We start from the raw sequence: 14,843 nt of genomic DNA, 5'->3' as shown, positions 1-14,843 counted from the left end.
TTTTGGACTTAACTATCTGGAGTGTTTTATATTGTCTGCAGACTTTGTCCCCTCACTCTTTACCCACTTTTCCAGAACATTTATGAATATGTTGAACAGCACTGGGCCCACTACAAATCCCTGAGGGACCTCACTATTTACCTCTCTCCATTGTGAAAACTGACCATTGATTCCTACCATTTCCTTCCTGGCTTTTAACCAGTTACTGATCTATGAAAGGACTTCCCTTTTATCCCATGACAGCTTACTTTGCTTAAGAGCCTTTGGGGAGGGACCTTGTCAGAGACTTTCTGAAAATCCAAGTACACTATATCCACTGGATCCCCTTTGTCCACACGCTTGTTGACACCCCTCAGAGAATTCTAGTAGATTGGTGAGACATGATTTCCCTTTACAAAAACCTTGTTGACTCTTCTCCAATGAATCATATTCATCTATGTGCCTGATAATTCTTTTCTTCAGCCAATTTGCTTGGTACTGAAATCAGGTTTACCATCCTGTAATTGTCAGGATCACCTCTGGAGCCTTTTTAAAAAAATCAGCAATACATTAGCTATCCTCTGTCGCCTCATACAAAGTCTGATTTAAGTGATAGGTCACATACCACAGTTAGTAATTCTGCAGTTTCATATTTGAGTTTCTTCAGAACTCTTGGGTGAATCCCATTTGGTCCTGATGATTTTTGCTGCTTAATTTATCACTTTGTCCCAGATCAAGGTGTCAATAGAGGAGGTTTTGGAACAGCTCCTCAGATTTGTCACCTAAAAAGAATAGCTCAAGTCTGGGGATTTCCCCCATGTCCTGTGCAGTAAAGACAGATGCAAAGACCAAGGCTGTTGCAGAGAAGCTAAATTAATTGTCTTCCTTGATTGCTCTTTAGCACCTTGATCATCCATGGGCTCCACTGATGGCTTGGCAGGCTTCCTACTTCTGATGCACTTAAACAAATTTTGCTGTTAGTTTTTGTGTCTTTTACTAATTGCTCTTCAAATTATTTTTTTGCCTCTTAATTATACTTTTACACTTGACTTGCCAGAGTTTATGATCCTTTCTCTTGTCCTCAGTAGGATTTGACTTCCAATTTTTAAAGGATGCCTTTTTGCCTCTAACCTCCTCTTTCACTCGGCTATTGAGGCATTTTTTGGGGTCCTCTTACTGTTTTTTTTTAAATTTGGGGTATATATTTAGTTTGAGCCTCTAGTATGGTGTTTTTAAATAGTCTCCATGCAGCCTGCAGGCATTTCACCCTTGTGACAGTTCCTTTTAATTCCTGTTTAATTAGCTTCCTCATTTTGAGTAGTTCCCCTTTTTGAAGTTAAATGCTCCTGTGCGCGGTTTCTTTGGCATTCCGCCCTCCCACAAGGATGGTAAATGTAATTACATTATGGTCACTATTACTGAGTGGTTCGGCCATATTCACTTGTGTCCTCCAGGCGCCTCCCTGTATGAGGCACCAGTCCTCTCACACGCCAGCCCTCCCAGAATGAGACTGTGATTGCAAGGGTGGTGTGGGATTTTTTGGGGGGCCCAAAGGGAGGCTACTTAGAGGAGCCTTGTTTCTCAGAGGCTGGTTGCTCAGCACCTCCTGGAATCCAGGCCCCCTTTACCCGTTCCCCCCAGATGAAGGTGGCTGATATGGCCAGTCACCGCTGGCAATGGAGGGCTCCTGCTCTGGGCTGGGCTCCCAAGTGCTCGGATGGGGCTAGGTCCTGCAGGAGGCCCTCCATGCTGACATGGGGCACTCCTGGAGTCAGGGGGATCTGCTCAGGCAGGGTTGGGTGCAGGTGCAGGGCAAGCGGGCACATGGCCCTGATGCTGGCAGCTCTAGAGGGAGTGGACGGAGAGGAGGAAGGCAACATTGTGACTGGGCTGACGTGATTTCAAACTCCATCTCATGAGTAATGGGAACAGAAACACCTGCAGTTCACCCTGGGAAATGCATGAGCCCCAGCTCACCAGCAGGGCATAACATTAGCTTCTATTGCTACAAGGTCCTGGTCCTGGTCCCTAAGATCGGGCAAAAATACAAGCCATTTCTCGGTCTTCCCCAACCCCTCCAGATCCGCCTATCATGCCTTGAGTGACAGGCAAAGCTCAGAGGGTGCCGGGTTGGGCTTGGAGAAGGACCCAGAATTCTGGATGTTGGTGCCAGAGCCCCTTGGGCCCATGGCATGATTGGGATGCCCCTGGGAACTGGTTCCCTGCTGCATTTTGGCTCTCCCTGCCTGGGAGTGGGTTGGGGCATCATGGGAATGGAGACCCTCACTGTGCTTTGCCTTTGACACACACCAGTCAAACTGCAGGGGTGCCCCTGTGTACTGGACCAGCCTCCTCTCCATGCTACAGATGGGGAAACTGAGGCAGACAGGCAAAGTGACAGAGATGGGATTAGAACCTGGTGCTCCTGGTATCCTGTCCTGTGCTGTGATCATTAGAGCACCCTTAGTTCGGGGCAGAGAGTCAAGCAGGAGCTTATATGATTCTAACCGGGACCCTCTCCCTACCAAGACGTGGCCCTACAGCTGACCCGGTGCATTCACACCTACTTAGGTCTGATGGCAATGACTGCTCCCAAACCCAGGGCTGCACTAGGCCAGCTTAGCCATGGGAAGACCAGTGAATGGCTGGCTTGTGAAAGCTCCCAGGGCAGCACGTGTGGGCCTGCCCTCACGGCTAACCTTCTCTCCCACCTTCCTGCCTCCTTAATGCCGCAAGCCCTGGGGGGCCCTGGGCCCAATCCTGCCCTGAGGTTGGTGCACGTCAGGATGGGCACGACACTTCAGGCCGTGGAGTCCAGCATGTTCTGTAAGGCAGGAACGAGCAGCACCAGGACTGAACTCCCAGCTTTTCCCTGAGAACGGATGAGGTTTCACCAAAGCAGCCGAACACCCCCGGGGGGACGGCACAGAGCCCTGCTGCATGGGAGAGCTATCCATCAGCCGGGCCACGGCCTGCCTCAGCAGGATTTACAGGACTGTTTACCACTCTGATCCCGCAGGGGCTACATAGATCACACCACGAGGCCTTGTTAACACAGCTCAGTGGAAAGATTTGGGCAAACTTCTCTGAGCGACACAGAGGTTTTCATCCGCTGGGGCAGAGAACACGGCAATCAGCTATTGTACAAACAGACGGGAGCGACGGAAATGAAAAGACAGCAGCCAGCCGAGCAAACTGAACAGCTCCGGAGTCATGGCTCAGCTACGGGGCGCGCACCGGCCTCCCGCCCTCTGCTGTCAGGACACAGTGTGCCAATGGGTCTGGGGAGGGCCGTTAGCACAGCAGCCCCAAAATCAGGGCCCCACCTTAAAGGGCGCAGCATAGAGCCCAAAAGCTGAGAGTCTGAGCAGATAGGACGGGATTGGCATCTCCATGCCGCAGCTGGGACTTGGCCCAAAGAGGTCTGAGGTACGTCCGTACAGCCCACATCAGCGCTTGCTGGAGCATCGGGTCTGACCAACCCCCATCCCCAGGCTTCTGAGCCTGAGCCGCAACATGGACACGACCCTCCTTAGTGCACAGCCCAAGCCCCGCGAGCCCGGATCTCTCCAGCTGGGCTGGGCGGCCAAGCAGACGCCCTCGGGGACCTGCCCAGGGTCAGGCAGGGAGTGTGAGGCAAGGCAGGGCTAGAAACCAGATCTCCTAGGTCCTACCAGGGCACCCTTCCTCTCCAGCACGTTACACAGGGCTGAACCCAGGGGACAGCTGGAACTTGCACTTCATTAGGATAATTCTGACACCCCTCTGGGGGCAACTCCCCCCTTCCAGGGGCAACTCCACCCCAGCAATTCTTTTCCTCATGACATTTCCCTGGCCCGCTCTCCAGCCACGGGAGAGATGCTGCCTGTCAGCTCTTCCCTGCGAAGTTCTGTTGGGACAGACACACTGACCCCGAGCCAGGCAAACCACAGCCCTGCCTGACCTAGCTCTGCCTGCACCCCCCACCGCCGTGTAGACGCCGTGATGCCAGCACCAGATTGCTTCTACCGGCACAGCCCACGTCACTCGGGGAGCTGGAGTTACTATGGCAACTGAGGAACGCCTTCTGTCCCCGGAGCACTTGTCGGGTAGCCAAGGCCTTACATGCCATGGTGATGGGGAACCTGGGCAGTGCCAGGCGTCGCCGAGAGCAGGCAGGTGCCTTCAGCTTGTGACGGGAGGCCCGTGACAGTGTCCGCTCTGCCTCTCCTCCCTCGCGATTTTACTGTAACTCTTGGCTGGGGGGAGTCAATGGCACCCCAAGTCACAGCCACGGGGTGGGGGACTCAGCAGGGGGCGCTCTCCCCACACGGTCAGAGGTGGCACCAATGTCCCAGGGTGGCAGTGTGAGGGGGGGTGCTGTGCTGCAGGGGACCCAGCAGGGGGCGCTCTCCCCTGGCCATCAGTGCTGGCCCTCTGCTCAGCCACATGCCTGGGGGGCTCTGCACCCTCTGCTCAGCCACATGCCCGAGGGGGGCTGCACCCTCTGTTCAGCCACATGCCTGGGGGGGGCTGCACCCTCTGCTCAGCCACATGCCCGAGGGGGGCTGCACCCTCTGCTCAGCCACATGCCTGGGGGGCTCTGCACCCTCTGCTCAGCCACATGCCTGGGGGGGCTGCACCCTCTGTTCAGCCACATGCCTGGGGGGCTCTGCACCCTCTGCTCAGCCACATGCCTGGGGGGGGCTGCACCCTCTGCTCAGCCACATGCCCGAGGGGGGCTGCACCCTCTGCTCAGCCACATGCCTGGGGGGGGCTGCACCCTCTGTTCAGCCACATGCCTGGGGGGGCTGCACCCTCTGCTCAGCCACATGCCCGAGGGGGGCTGCACCCTCTGCTCAGCCACATGCCTGGGGGGCTCTGCACCCTCTGCTCAGCCACATGCCTGGGGGGGCTGCACCCTCTGTTCAGCCACATGCCTTGGGGGGGCCTGCACCCTCTGCTCAGCCACATGCCTGGGGGGGCTGCACCCTCTGCTCAGCCACATGCCTGGGGGGGCTGCACCCTCTGCTCAGCCACATGCCTGGGGGGGGCTGCACCCTCTGTGCAGCCACATGCCTGGGGGGGGCTGCACCCTCTGCTCAGCCACATGCCGGGGGGGGGCTGCACCCTCTGCTCAGCCACATGCCTGGGGGGGGCTGCACCCTCTGCTCAGCCACATGCCCGAGGGGGGCTGCACCCTCTGCTCAGCCACATGCCTGGGGGGGGCTGCACCCTCTGCTCAGCCACATGCCCGAGGGGGGCTGCACCCTCTGCTCAGCCACATGCCTGGGGGGCTCTGCACCCTCTGCTCAGCCACATGCCTGGGGGGGGCTGCACCCTCTGTTCAGCCACATGCCTGGGGGGCTCTGCACCCTCTGCTCAGCCACATGCCTGGGGGGGGCTGCACCCTCTGCTCAGCCACATGCCTGGGGGGGGCTGCACCCTCTGCTCAGCCACATGCCCGAGGGGGGCTGCACCCTCTGTTCAGCCACATGCCTGGGGGGGGCTGCACCATCTGCTCAGCCACATGCCTGGGGGGGCTGCACCCTCTGCTCAGCCACATGCCTGGGGGGGGGCTGCACCCTCTGTTCAGCCACATGCCCGAGGGGGGCTGCACCCTCTGTTCAGCCACATGCCCGAGGGGGGCTGCACCCTCTGCTCAGCCACATGCCTGGGGGGCTCTGCACCCTCTGTTCAGCCACATGCCTGGGGGGGGCTGCACCCTCTGCTCAGCCACATGCCTGGGGGGCTCTGCACCCTCTGCTCAGCCACATGCCTGGGGGGGGCTGCACCCTCTGCTCAGCCACATGCCTGGGGGGGGCTGCACCCTCTGCTCAGCCACATGCCTGGGGGGCTCTGCACCCTCTGTTCAGCCACATGCCCGAGGGGGGCTGCACCCTCTGCTCAGCCACATGCCCGAGGGGGGCTGCACCCTCTGTTCAGCCACATGCCTGGGGGGGGCTGCACCATCTGCTCAGCCACATGCCTGGGGGGGCTGCACCCTCTGCTCAGCCACATGCCTGGGGGGGGCTGCACCCTCTGTTCAGCCACATGCCCGAGGGGGGCTGCACCCTCTGTTCAGCCACATGCCCGAGGGGGGCTGCACCCTCTGCTCAGCCACATGCCTGGGGGGCTCTGCACCCTCTGCTCAGCCACATGCCTGGGGGGGGCTGCACCCTCTGCTCAGCCACATGCCTGGGGGGCTCTGCACCCTCTGCTCAGCCACATGCCTGGGGGGGGGCTGCACCCTCTGCTCAGCCACATGCCTGGGGGGCTCTGCACCCTCTGTTCAGCCACATGCCCGAGGGGGGCTGCACCCTCTGCTCAGCCACATGCCTGGGGGGGGGCTGCACCCTCTGCTCAGCCACATGCCTGGGGGGCTCTGCACCCTCTGCTCAGCCACATGCCTGGGGGGCTCTGCACCCTCTGTTCAGCCACATGCCTGGGGGGGGCTGCACCCTCTGTTCAGCCACATGCCTGGGGGGGGCTGCACCCTCTGCTCAGCCACATGCCTGGGGGGCTCTGCACCCTCTGTTCAGCCACATGCCCGAGGGGGGCTGCACCCTCTGCTCAGCCACATGCCCGAGGGGGGCTGCACCCTCTGCTCAGCCACATGCCCGGGGGGCTCTGCACCCTCTGTTCAGCCACATGCCTGGGGGGGGCTGCACCCTCTGCTCAGCCACATGCCTGGGGGGCTCTGCACCCTCTGCTCAGCCACATGCCCGGGGGGCTCTGCACCCTCTGTTCAGCCACATGCCTGGGGAGGGCTGCACCCTCTGCTCAGCCACATGCCTGGGGGGCTCTGCACCCTCTGCTCAGCCACATGCCCGGGGGGGGCTGCACCCTCTGCTCAGCCACATGCCCGGGGGGCTCTGCACCCTCTGCTCAGCCACATGCCCGGGGGGGGGCTCTGTACCCTCTGCTCAGCCACATGCCCGGAGGGGGGCTCTGTACCCTCTGCTCAGCCACATGCCTGGGGGGGCTCTGTACCCTCTGCTCAGCCACATGCCCGGGGGGGCAGCACCCTCTACTCTGCCACATGCCTGGGGGGGGGCTGCACCCTCTGCTCAGCCACATGCCTGGGGGGGGCTGCACCCTCTACTCTTTGCCCCGGAGCAAAGCACCATTTGCCAGGCGGGAGAGGGGCCGGACACTAGCCCCAGCTCTGCCACCCTCCCCGAGTCATTGCTTTGAGCCCCAGTGTCCCCTGGGTAAATGGGAATGATGCTGCTCCCTGTCCCCAGGAGCTGATGGGGTTCAGGGCCCTGAGGGCTAGAAGGCCATGGGGGGGCTCCCGCCCTGAGCAAGGTCTGGGCCTCAGAAGGGGACTGTTAGGGCCTCCACATCGCTGACCCTCACCCTCCCCAGGAGCTCAGCGCAGGCCAGCCCAGGCAGTGGGATGCACCAGCCAGCGGGAGCTACCCAGATCCCCAGGACAAATCCCCCCAGGCCCAAGGGGACCCCGCCGAGCCATCTTGGGGGGCTTGAGGCCAGCCAGTCTGACAGGGCTTTCCTCTGGCCATGCCCCTGCCAAGCCCCATTATCCTCCGGCTGGCCGGGGGGCAGCAACCGAGCACAGGGAAATGGAGGGGAAAGCCAGATGGCCTCCCCGGCACGGAGGTGGCACCACCAGACCCATCCATCATTGTCGGGGACCATTAGTCCCAGAAGGAGCAGGCAGGGGGGCCAGGCGCTGATCCACCCATGGGGCAAAGACCCAGCAAAGCGGGGACATGGAGTCCAGTCAGCAGCTGGGGGAAGGCACTGGGAGTTCCTGGGCTGCCCTGGCCTCCCCCAGCACAACACTGCCGGCACCCCGACCCACAGCTCCCCCCCACCCAGAGCTCCCCCCAGAACAACACTGCCGGCACCCCGACCCACAGCTCCCCCCCACCCAGAGCTCCCCCCACAACAACACTGCCGGCACCCCGACCCACAGTTCTCCCCCCCACCCAGAGCTCCCCCACCACAATACTGCCGGCACCCTTCCGGCCTGACCCACAACTCTCCCCCCGGGCTTCTCCCCACAGCTCTGCCAGCAACCCTCAGTCCTGACCCACAGCTTCCCCCCAACCCAGGGCTCCCCCCACCACAGCTCTGCCAGTGCCCATCTGGCCTGACCCCAGTTCCGGTCCTGAGTCTCACCTGAGCACAGCCTGACACTCCCTGCCCCAAACATAACTGACCTGTAATGTGGACACTCTGCTGGGGCTGCTGGACTCGCTGCACTGGTGAGTTTGCTGCCTGCAAGGTGGAGCTGAGCCAGCCCCTGGGGCAGGAGGCGGGTATTTCCCTGCTCGCCACCCTGGCCAGTGCAAGGAGTGGGGCAGCCCCCCCCGCAGCCATGGCCTCTTTCAGCTCCATGGCCCGGCACTGAGGTGGTTAAAGTGCTGCCTGTCTGAGCCATGGCTCAGTGAGCCCCTGTGGGGCCAGGGAGGGGGCCCCGGGTGTGCTGGGCAGGGGCGGGGGGTGCTTAGCCAGCCTCCTCTGGGCCATTCACTGAGCGAAGCACAGCTCAGTGTCTGGGGCTCGGAGAAAAATCCAGCCAGCCAAGTCCTCGCTGAGCCTCATCGATCCAGCAAGCAAAGCGAGCCCAATCAACGGCCCCCAGCCCCCTGCTCCTCTCCCTACTCCTCCTCCTCCCTTCCTGCTGCCCAGAACAAGCCAACCAGAGTGGGGTGGGAAGGCCAGGTTACGGGGGGAGGGCCCGGGCCCTGGCCAGAAAAGGGGTGCAGAGGACGGAAAGCCAAGGGCAGGTGTCTCCCTCGCCCTCTAGGGGTGGCTCAGAGCAGGTATAAAAGCCTTAGCACGAGTGCACCTAAGGGGGACGCTCCCATGGCTGGCGGCAGGGAACAGAGGGTGCTGGGGTCCTTTGCCGGTGCCCCCTGTATGCGGTGCAGCACCTTGGCGCAGGGCCCCCGGGGGAGAGATCAGGGTCACCCGCAGGAGGCCAGGGGAAGCTGTGCACAGGGGAGGCGCATCTGTCCCGGGAGCTCACAATGCAGAGGGGACACAGCGGGCCCCTGGGGCACTCTCTGACTCTAGTTCCCAGCCTGCGCTCTCGAGGCTGCCACCAGGGATCCCTCTGGCCCGGCCCGGGTCCCACCGGGGCCACTGCCAAGTGCACTGTAATTGATGTAAGATCTAGGGGAATAAGAGCAAGCGGCACCTGGAGCAGGCAGGATTTTATCTGAGTCAATATTATAAAGTCTGCTGGAGGGTTTTTAAACCTATTTAATCCAAAAATCCCTGGCAGATGCCATGCTGTGTTCATCCCTTTCTCAGCACATAAGCAAATCAATTCGCTATTCCACACACTTGCCAGGCTGAGCAAAATCCCTCCCCTCCCATCTTGCTTCTGGGGTTGGCCCTCAGGTGGCCCCTGGCCAACACCTTGGGCCAGAGCCACGGCCTGATCCTTACTGACTGGATCCTAGGAGCATCTCTCTGCCCCCAGCCATTTCACCTGATTCTCTCATCCCTCCAGCTCTCCTCCATCGTAAGAGTCCCTTGTGCTCTGCAGAAGGCAGGGACTGTGTGTGAAACATGTTCACCTGCAGTATATTATTCAGCCACTAAATGTCTCTGTGTGCTGTATGGAGTGCCAAATGTGGTGTGGTCCTGGTAAACACAGGGGACAAAGGTGGAACTGGAGCTATGCAGACACCTGTTTGTCTGTAGTGTGGAATGGCTCACACTTCCTGTTTAAGGAGGACTGATTCCAGACAACACGAATGGATGTGCCTATGTACACCCCTTGGGCACACCTTGCCAGGAGCAACTCGCCAGTGGAAGATCTTGCACCTTGGATTCCAGAGAGGAGCTACAGATATTTTAAATGCATGCAGAATTAACCTGTGGAACCCGCTGCTGCAGGGTCTTATGGAGACCATTAGCTTGATAAGATCTCAGTTCTTCAACTGTTGCACAGGGAGCACTGGCTGCAGGATTCTCAGGGGACCAAGCACTGGAGCAAGACCCTGATGGGCTGGAGATGGTCCCAGGTATCCCCCTCTCTTGCAAAGTAGTCAGCAGAATGGAAGAGTGTGGCCACTTCGGGCTGGGCACAGAGCCAGGCACCGCTCACAGTCCCTGCCCAAAGAGGCAGCCTAAATCCAGGGAGAGTGAGCCATTAGAGCAGCTCTCAGACCCGCGTGTAAAATCTCTGGAGGGGGTCACTCTGAGCGTGGGAGACACTGTCCCTGCATGGGGGGAGCGGGGGCTGGAGTTGGAGTAGCCGGACTGGCTGGGAGCTGCTGCAGAGAGACTCCTGGCCATTAGAGAGGGGAAGAGCTCTGTTCAGTCCCATCCGGACCATCTCCCTGGGGCAGGACTGTCCTGTACAGTCTGGTCTCCAGGGCTCTGTTCTGTCTCGTTTGGCGCAGCTCCAGTGACGGAGTCAGAGGGTGATGAGGCCTCGGGTGGGGCGGCCGGGAGCGAGGCTCCCAGAGATGCAGCCAGCCATGGGAAGGAGAAAATGCAGCTGCACTGCAGGCTCAGGCCCTGGAGGAATCTGCCCCGCCGCCGAGGAGACAGATCCTGTTTCCTTTAGCATGAATCACCCGGTGCCAAGCCGCAGATTCAGCTCTCAGCAGGGCCAGCGGGGCTGATTGGGAGCAGAATCGCTTCCGTGAAACAAACCCTGTTTCTCTAACAAGGCTGCGGAGAGTCCTGGGGGACCCCCCATCCCTAGCCCTGCCCAAGCGCAGGACAAATAGCCCGGCAACCGCTCCATAGCGCTCAGGCCCTGAATCATTAATAGCTCCATTCCTCTAGCCTCCCTCTGTATTCAGGGAAAGCCCCTGGGAGCCCTTAGCAGGACGTGCTCTGTATGCACACGCGGCGTCTGCAGCCCTGCCCGGCATCAGGGCAGCACAGAGGGGTCCTCGGCCAGGACGGTGTTGGGCTGGGAGACATTGCAGGGAGGATGGGGGGCTCCCCTTGGAGTTAGTGCTGACCCTCATCCCTGGGGCTAGGGGGCGCTGTGCTGCAGAGATCAGTCCAGCGTGGGTCCTGTGTTCCATTCCCCGGCCCTGCAGCTGCAATCAGAGCCCTGAGTGTGCAGATGTTAAACACCTCTGCTAAGTTCCACCCCAGAATTGGCTGCAATTGAGTGGACGGTGACAGGATCCCTGTGGGCGTTTCTTTGGAACGAGCTCTAGAAATGTAAGATCATAGTGACGCGCAGGGAGCTGGCCTGTGCTGGATGTGATCATTACGCACAGCAGAGACATGCCCTCTGGACACAGCAGTGTGGGACTACGTGCAGTGGTTTTTCACGGTGCTGCACGACAAGGCGTCCTCCCACAGTGCAGTGTCCAAAGAGCCCATCTCTGTTGTGCCTTTCCACCCCATCAGAGTTGGTTCCAAGGTGATTACTCTCAGCTCCTAGCAATTGTGGGAAAATCCAAGTCCAGCTGTTTCCACCCAAAACAAGGGTGATAGACAGCCAAACATCTGCCAGCCCCCTTTTTAGTGTATGCACTCACTCAGCCCCCCTGGACTGCTTGTCTGGGGCTTTACTGAAACAGGAACAAGTCACCGCTCGCACCTAGGGAACGGGGTTGCCCCCTGGGCCCTGGCTGGGCATGTCATTCCAGCAGCCCAGGGTTACATGGGCATGTCATTCCAGCAGCCCAGCTAGACAGGCAAGGGGGTAATCGTAAGCTAGCGCCTTCTAGCGCCCGGTGTGATTCACAAAGTCATGTGTAAAAACAGGCCAAAATGGCTGAGTGTTTACTCGCTGAGCGGTAACAGACTGGGAACCCCAGGGAGCGAACCCTGGGGACTCTTTGACCCCCCAGAGCACTCAGTCCTGCTCAGAGCTGTTCCCAACACTGCCCGCTTGCACAACAGATCCTGGGTCCAGAGCCACATGTGGGGTTATTGGGTGTGCAGGCTGGGTTGCGCGGGGGTGGCTGTGTTGCGCTGGGAGATTTGTGTTGATTTGTGTGCTGTTGAATAAGGGTGTCTGCTGCAGTGAAGGGCTGTGTGTTTGGGGTTACTGCGTGTGTTGGTTGTGTCAATTTGTGTCTGGGTGTGCTGGAAGAGTTGTGTGGATTTGTGCGGGTGTTGAATGAGAGTATGTGCTGCGGCATGGGGCTGTTTGTATGGGGTTATTGTCTGTGTTCGTTGTGTCATCCGTGTGGTGGTGTTGCGCTGGGAGAGTTGTGTTGATTTGTGTGGGTGTTGAATGAGGGTGTGTGCTGCGGTGAGGAGCTGTGTGTTTGAAGTTACTGCGTGTGCTGGTTGTGTCGTGTGGGTGGTCGTGTTGGTCTGTGTCTGGGGGTATGCTGGGAAAGTTGTGCTGATTTGTGCAGGTGGGGGATGAGGGTGTGTGCTGTGGTGAGGGACTGTGTGTTCTGGGTTATTGTCTGCGCTGGTTGTGTCATGCAGGTGGTTTTGTTGGTCTGTGTCAGTGCTGGGAGATGTGTTGATTTGTGCAGTTGGCAAATGAGAGGTGTGTGCTGGTTGTGTCATGCAGGTGGTTGTGTTGGTCTGTGTCTGGGGGCTGTGCTGAGAGAGTTGTGTTGATTTGTGGGGTGGCGAATGAGGGTGTGTGCTGTGTGAGGGGCTGTGTGTTTGGGGCTATTGTCTGTGCTGGTTGTGTCGTGCGGGTGGTTGTGTTGGTCTGTGTCTGGGGGCTGTGCTGGGAGAGTTGTGTTGATTTGTGCAGGTGGGAGCTGGGCACACGGGTGCGGCATTACAATCTCCGGTTTCAGAGTAGCAGCCGTGTTAGTCTGTATTCGCAAAAAGAAAAGGAGTACTTGTGGCACCTTAGAGACTCACAAATTTATTAGAGCATAAGCTTTCGTGAGCTACAGCTCACTTGAAGTGAGCTGTAGCTCACGAAAGCTTATGCTCTAATAAATTTGTGAGTCTCTAAGGTGCCACAAGTACTCCTTTTCTTATTACAATCTCCCTCACACTCCCAGTGCCGCTGCTCCACTAGCTGAGGTGTAAGGGTGGCGATGGGCTGAGCTAGCTGGGCTGTCCCAGGGCTCTAGGACGTCTGGTCTGGCACAGACACAAGCCTCACACTAGCCGTGCAGTGCACGAGGACAATCCGTACAGTCAGAACTCAGAGGTGGCCGGTAACAGCCTGGGGACGCTCTGGACACAGCGCTCTCCGCCATGCCTGGAGCTGCTTCCATCGCTGCAGAGGGGCACCTGGGCTCCGGCCACGGTCACATCAGCCACCTCCTGCAATGTCTGTGGAAACGTCTCCCCAGATCCATGCCAGGTTTGACGAGGTGCCGGCAGTGCTGCATGGGGTACCAAGGGGAGTAGGGGGGTGACAGAGTGTTGGGTGCTTTGCCATAGAGACTCAGCACTCTGGGGAAAGGACCCCACCCCTCCGCCCTCCCCTGGGCAGGCCGAAGGGGCTTAGCAGCCTGGCACAGCCCTGGGACCTTTTCACACCTAACAGCTATAGGAAGAGGCTGGGACACTTACCCAGGTAGCCGCAAGGCCCACCTGTACCATCCTCCCCAGCCCACCCTGGACACACGCGCAGCGGTAAGGACCCCCCAGAGCCCCAGCTCTGCCTGCTGGACCCACAGGGGGTTTGTTCTGTGCAGTGCGAAATGCACGCAGGGAGCAGAAATGCACTGGGATCACCGGTGAGCACTCCTGGTGCCGGGGCAGGGTGTGTGGCTGCATCACTAGCCCAGCCAGGTGCTGTTCGAACTGCCCAGCCCCGGCGGCAGGAGGGGACGGCGCGCTCTGGTACCTGGCAGGCTGTACACCCGAGCAGCAGCCCAGCCAGTCCCAGCCCAGCACTGATCACAGCTGACAACTGGCTTTCCCACCCCCAGGCACCTCGATCCCGGAGCAGGCCAGCCGTCACGCCACAGCGCGACCCAGTCCTCCAGAGCTGGCAGAGGCAGCGGGTCGGGAGTCAAACGCTGCAGCTGGGCTCTGAAAGGGACTGCATAATCGTATGGCCATTAATAACATTTGCGGCTGTGCAAGCATGGATAATGAGCCGGGTTTAATCACTGCTCCTGCCCCAGGGGCAGGGCCAAGCCCACTGCCTGCTGAGGACAGAATTTTAATGGATGAAGTTCTCACTTTCACGGAGGCGTTTAAGGGAGGGCGGGATCATGGCCCAAGCTGCCAGTCTGGGCAGCCGGCTGTGTGCTAGCAGGTCTGATCCGACACAGGGCGGGGAAAGGCTGAGCTAGTGGGCTCTGACCGGTGCTCTGACCCTGCCGAGCAGGGCCAAAGCAAGATCCCAGGCTAGAGAGCACGGTGCTGGTCTGTATCGCAGGAAGTAGATGCCGGACAAGAGGTGCTATGGCTGGAAGTCTGGGGTCTGTGCAGCGCCTGGCACAATGCGGGGCTCTGATCTCAGTCGGGGTCTGTGCAGCGCCTGGCACAATGCGGGGCTCTGATCTCAGTTGGGGTCTGTGCAGCGCCTGGCACAACGCAGGGCTCTGCAACCATAATATAAATAATAAATAATCGTTCTGATTGGCTGGGAGCCAGGCAGTTTGGTGTCCCTTGGCCAATCAGAATGTAGATGAGCTTTTAAAACCCAATCCACTCCTCCCCCAGAATCAGATGGGCTAGTATTTACCTCACTGAGCCAAGGGGCTGGGATGGATTCTCCGGCACTCCTGCTCCCTGCCTCCAGCAGCTGCCTGTGCTCCTGGTTCAGTGCAATGTCTGCAATATCTGGGCAGAGACCTGCCCCCCCCACCCCCCCGAAGGCCCCAGCAGAGCAGCAGGCCCCATTAAGGGTAGCCTTCCTGAGCGCTCACTGAAGTGCAGCCAGGACAGCCCCAAGCAGGACAGACATCCAGCAACAGACCATGCCCAGACTCACATTAGCTGGCCGGTGACATGCCCTGGCTGCCTGCTTGGGTATTATCCAGCTG

Source organism: Dermochelys coriacea, chromosome 1 (assembly GCF_009764565.3).
Source record: "Dermochelys coriacea isolate rDerCor1 chromosome 1, rDerCor1.pri.v4, whole genome shotgun sequence".
NCBI classification, from domain to species: Eukaryota; Metazoa; Chordata; order Testudines; family Dermochelyidae; genus Dermochelys; species Dermochelys coriacea.
This window is presented reverse-complemented; position numbering follows the sequence as displayed.